Source organism: Rhagoletis zephyria, unplaced genomic scaffold (genome assembly GCF_001687245.7).
Source record: "Rhagoletis zephyria isolate East Lansing unplaced genomic scaffold, Rhagoletis_zephyria_1.1 Rzeph_scaffold_00688, whole genome shotgun sequence".
In the NCBI taxonomy this organism is placed as follows: domain Eukaryota; kingdom Metazoa; phylum Arthropoda; class Insecta; order Diptera; family Tephritidae; genus Rhagoletis; species Rhagoletis zephyria.
This window is the reverse complement of record NW_016157772.1, coordinates 137760-144158: the sequence shown is the minus strand read 5'-3', so window position 1 is coordinate 144158 and position 6399 is coordinate 137760.

Here is a 6399-nt window from a genome sequence, read left to right as displayed (position 1 = left end):
GAAAAATTGTAGTTGAAAAGGTAAGTTTATGAAAAGGCATTGATGAGTGGCAACACTGTAGTAAGCAACACTGAGGGCTCCAGTAATCGACAAAATTCTGCGTATACAGACTGCGTTTAAGTATACGTTCTGCGTTCTTGACTAATTTCAGCTTTAGTCCAAAGTTGTTCCCGTACGCCACGTTCACATAAGGTTTATTAAAGGCGAAAACAGCTGTTTCTGCAAAACCTGCAAATCCTGCAAATCGTGAAGTACGGGAACACGCTAATTGTTTCGAAAAATTGTTATTCTCTCAATTTGCATATATGTATGTACATACATATGGATGTTTAGCTGAAAAAGGGATACATTTAAAATTTTCGGGTTTTGATATTATCGCATTGCAGGCAAACGCGAATATTGGAAAGTTGCAACAAGTGCCACTGCAGCTTCATGATCTGTGTTTTCTTTTTTGTCAAGGTTCATAATTATTAAAATCAGTTTGGCAACATTTTCATGCTTGTGATTTTTGTGAAAAATTCTAAAAAGCTTGGTCGTGTAGACACCAAAAACTAAAAATTGCCTTGTGACTTTCTACAAGAATAAAGCACGAAAAGGTGAGCAGAAAAAGGATCAGTTGGAAATTTCATGAAAATTAGAAAAATGCTTTGTATTGGTTACTCACATAGCTGTTTCGAACTGGTGCGCATCTAGTTACTATCGAACTGGTTCCGTTTTTGTGCTTTAGTACTAGTGGCGGACCATAATTTTTGTTCACTAGTTCACTGGTTGATCCGGCTGACTGTGTAAGCAAAAACAAACTGCGCTGTAAGCAAAAGCAAATGATTTCATGTCTCTCGCCTTTGCTGTCTGCTTTCGCTGACTTATTCATCATCAGTTGCACATAAGCAATAGCAAATATATTGAGAATAGTCAAGCAATTTCAAACCCTCCGTGTGCATAATTTACAAATAGCTTACCGGTGAAGATGTTGAAGTGGTACAGCTACTCTCAAACTCTTGGGAATCAATCCAATCGCGCACGTTAGAACTTGCACTGCACTTAGATGTATCCATATCCGAAAACTAGTAAAATTTTTAAAGCATTTATATGTACATATGTATATAGTTTGTACGAATAATAAATCGTATAAATATTAAGATTCTGGTTTTCCAAGCAGAAATTTTTTCCCTGAGTTCGGCCCTGAGGCCAATGTTTTCGTTTCCATGAAAAATCAGCTCCAAATCCTCTTTATTTAAATATTGTAGCCTATTCTAGGTGAACCCGCAAGCTATTTATTTTATGCAAAATATTAATTACTTAAGTTTATAAATTAATTCAATTCATATTACTTACATGAAAATGCTGCCAAAGTGCATTCTATATTGAATTATTTCTTTAATTGAGAATCTTCTGTTTGCTCGCTATCGTCGTAAGATTCAATAGCCTTTAAATTCTGTGCGGCGTCAATTTGATGGTCGATATCTTCTACCCGGGCGAAAATAGTGACGTCTTCGGAATTCAACAAAATGGGAACTACATTTTTTTCCATTTTTATTATCTTAGCTATTACTTATTATTATTACTTAATAAGCTATGCTTATTATTTCTTACATTAAATACTATAAAAATTTATCACCAAAACGCGTGCATACACCAAACTCATGCCGACACGAATTGACGCGATGTTGTTGTTGTTGTTGTTGTAGCGGCTACTAAGCCCCGTTCGGGGCGGTTCATCCATGAACAACAATTGACGCGATCATACGTTCGTATTATTGAGTCATACTAAACGACGAAGAAAGTACATTGCACGTTGTAATACTTACATTTTTATTATTAGTGCGACAGCATATCATACTACATCTACAATTTACAACGTAGTACATTGCAATATCATTTTGATAATTTTCTCTTAAAAATTACAAAAATAACTATAATCTAGCAATTTTAAATGTGAAAGTATCAATTTTTCGTTTAGATTACAAACAACATTGCAAAATGTTAATTTTGCATGGCAATATTTTTTTCGGTGTATAATTCCACCATGGGCATGCAATAACATCATACGCAATAATTCCCATTACTTGGACATTAAAAAGCAATCTGTGGCAATCTCCAGAATAATCAATTATCATTGCAACCATCCGTGGACGCAAAAGAAAAATATACGCCTTATGTGACCAGGAATTTATTTATTTATTTATTTATTTATTACAGTCATTTGACCTATATACATTCACGTATATACATTTGAATTATGTATTGCAATATATAATAAAGGTAAAGTTAAAATTAAATTGTCGGCGGCTGTGGTGTAGTGGTAAGCAGTGCGCGCTTTCACTCATCAGCACCTGGGTTCAAACCCTGGTCAAAGCAACATCGCAAAAAAATATAGAAAAAAGGTTTTTTCTTAACAGCGGTGGTCCCTCGACAGGCAATGGCAAACCTCCGAGTGCATTTCTGCCATGAAAAACAGCTTCTCATAAAAATACAATCGCCGTTCGGAGTCGGCGTAAAACTGTAGGTCCCTCCGCTTTGTGTGACAACATCAAGGCGCACGCCACAAATCGGAGGAGAAGCTCGGCCAAACACTAACATATGTGTAAGCGCCAATCTATTTTATTATTATTATTAAAGTTAAAATTAATGCTTAAAATAAGTTAACTTGTTACACTTTTCCTTCTAAGCTATATAATTGTTTATGTATATTTAACTAAGATAGCATATTCTCGATGCTGTTGGAATGAACATGATACCAAGCAGTACCGTAAATATATCACGTACGATATGCGGCCTAAGTGTGTAATTTCCAGAGCCACCACAACTGAGCGGTTGGAAAGGACTAGTTTCCAAGCCGCCTCTTATAAACTTCCCTACCGGCAGGCGATCTGAATGGACGAAATCCAGAGTCGCGCTATTTGATCGGACGGAAAGGACTAGTTTCCATGCCGATCTTCTTATTTCATACATTATGGGTGATCTGAATGGACTAGATCCAGAGTCATCCAGCTAGTACGGATGGAAAGGACTAGTTTCCATGCCGGACCTTTCTATCTGATAGCCAATGTTCTACAGTGATCAAGTAGCAGCCTCTTGAAGGTACCAACGTTTTCACAATTTTTTATTTGAGCCGGAAGTTCATTGTAACATTTTAATCCCTTATAAAAGATGTTCTTCTTATCTATTTCCGTTTTCATACAGCGGCAGCCTGAAGCTATTATTCCCCCTAAGTAAATACGAATGGGTTTCACTATTATATCGTAGAATATCACTCAGATAATCTGGAAGTCTACCTTGTTTTATGTTAAACACGAATTTCATAGCGTGATAGAAAATTTGCTGTTTCACGCTCAGCCAGTTTAATTCTGCGATCATTTCCTGTATGGGTGTGTTTTACCGCTTGTTCAAGATAAATCGCATAGCCCTATTTTGCATTTTTTGAAGCTTTTCTATTTGTGTGTCGCTTGCTATAAAAAAGATTGTTGTACAGTATATGAAATGTGGTTCACCTATAGATCTGTAGACCAGAGTCTTATACCTCCTTCCTAAGTACTTACATAATCTTTTCATGAGACCAAATTTTTTTACCAATTTTTGCTACTGTATAGTCAATATGTTCCTCAAATTTTAACTTATCATCGATATATATACCTAGATATTTAATGATTCTCACTTTCTCAATTACTTCATCTTTAATTTTTAAACTGTAATTATCGGAGCTAACGTTAACTGCTCTAGCTAACTGCTCTATTAAAATGCAATTAACTGCTCTATTAAAATGCAAGAAGACCTTCATTGTTTGAATAAATGGTTGTGCGTAAACAGACTGCAATTAAATGTGAACAAGACAAAGTTTATGGTCTTGTTCACATTTAATTGCAGTCTGTTTACGCACAACCATTTATACAAACAATGAAGGTCTTCTTGCATTTTAATCATTGCATTGGGTAGATTACAGTCACTGAGGGTTAAGAGGGTATCGCCGGCGAACAATTTTACCTTACAATACTTCAATACCGAGTTTATGTCGTTGATATAAATATTAAAGAGAATTGGAGCTAACACCGACCCTTGTGGTAGACAAATATCTACTGCTACCTTTGTGGATAGAGCTGTGCAATTCAGAAAAGACAACAGCAGGAAAATTAGAAATATATTGCATAAGAACGGGTATCCACACAAAGCTATTGAGAGGCTGATAGCAACAGCGAAAAACAAGTCAAAAGCAGTGCATTTTAATACTCAACCCGAAACTACAAAGAACGAAAGGTTCACAAAGGCGTCACATATATACAAGGATTAAAGGACAGTAAACAATACAAAAAAGCATCCAAAACAAAAACATAACATTTGCACATAAACCACATAGCACTATCAATAGAATTTTTAGCAAAACAAATGACGAAATAAACAAAGAACAACAACATAAAGTGGTTTACGAAATCAAATGCAGTGGTAAAGCTGGCGAAGCATGCAATAAAATATACATAGGCGCAACGAAGCGCGCTTCGGTGTCAGAAAACGACTGCATTAGCACAACATTTAACGAAAAGTAGACATACAGCAGACCATGAAAACGCGAAAATATTAGATGTGGAGAACAGAGTTCGAACGCGACTAACATTAGAATGAACTTTAAGGAAGTCGTCGACAATATAAATTGCGCATAAATAAGGTGACCAGAATTTTTTAACATTCCAGGAGCACAAATTCTCCACATTGAAAACACAAAAAATATTTATTTTAACACATAAATAACGAATAAATTAACAGTTTAAAGTTTCTATAAACACAAGTCAAAAGTACACTGCGTTGCATAATTATAAGACCGCCACATATTAAAAAGTCTTGACCATTTATTTTTAAATTATTTAATTTGCATTGTATTGCTTGCAAAATAACTTGCATTTGTCTTTTTTTCGTCAAAGTTCGAACGTACGTATATATGTGTAAAAATGTCATTAATGGTAACATTGACGGCTCTTTTGGAAATATTTTAGCAGTTGCCCCATTAACTAGAAAATTACATACTATTAAATAATCGAAAACAGTTTGTTATTAGTTTTAGGGTCTAAGAAAATCGAACAAATACTATAGTATGATATATTTGTGCATCTTTTGTCAGCTTTCACATGACCAGGATGAGTAAAATTGACGACAACGCAACTAGCAACATATGCGTTTCAACCGTCCATCTCTGCATCCCTTTGGCAGTAGTTCAGAGACAGTTCTGAAATTTGTAGGGCGGAAGTAGCGCTTTGCCAGACTGTCCCTAAACTGATACTTGTCCCTCTCGCACCGCTCCCTTAGCAGCGGCACCGTGTTGCTTGTTTGCAAATTTACTTGGAAAAAATGTAGCATTGGTGTGAAATAGAAGTATAAGCTTTTGTGCAATATGTTTATTTGTATATGCATATGAAGTACATTTAACTGATTAGCACATAAATTGGTTTTAAATTGGATGTTTACATAAATCTCATAGTAGTTTTATTTTAATTTTGAGCCCTTTTGCAGCTTTTATACTGCCAAATAGCACATACATTTCGTAATTCACGTAGATGTATTAATATTTCGTTCAATATTTAGTTTAAAATGCCAGATTTCCTGCAAATACATTAGAATTTACAAAAGGAATTTCACTACTAATTGCCTACTTGCGTACTTTTCGACTACAATTTTCGCACCAAGGGATTTCATTATTCTCCTTTCTCCGTCCTTCGTAAATGCAACCCTTTGTAAGGGAGTGTCAAACCGCGGCTGTCAATAATTATCTAACCTTTTATTATTGAATCATGATGGTTACCTATTGTATAAGAAACAGGCTGAACAGCTCTTCGCGAGAAGCATATTACTTTACATTTCTTAAGATTTAGAGCAGAGGCGGGCATTTTTGGATTTTCTGAACACATGTTATTGGGCTTCAAAATGCTGCTTGCTGCGGCGTCGATACATGTATGCTATCATCGTCTTCGTGCGTCTTACGATAATTGACTATTGATTCATGCTTCACTGGTATTTCGGCAAAGCAAATCAAAGTAGCTGCTGTTGAGAGTGTTCGGACGAAAAAAGTTTTCTTAGTGGTAAATAAGCATGAAAAATTGTGATACATTCCAAAAGAATGTGGTAGATTCAAATAAATAAATTTATAAACATGTTATATGCACTTATGGTCAGCTGATTAAATTAAGTGACATTTTGACCAGTTTTTGCTATTTATATTTTTGTTTATTTAATGTTTATCTTGTTTTTGCTGACGGTGCTAGGCATTTTCTTCCATATAAAAGAAATTGCACATTGCGTATGCACTTGTCTTATGGGCTGTTTTTGCTTACGCGTAAAAGCACATTTATCGCATTTAGCTCTAAATGCTACTCTAAATGTACATTTATCCATACATATTTCGTCACCTAAATGCAA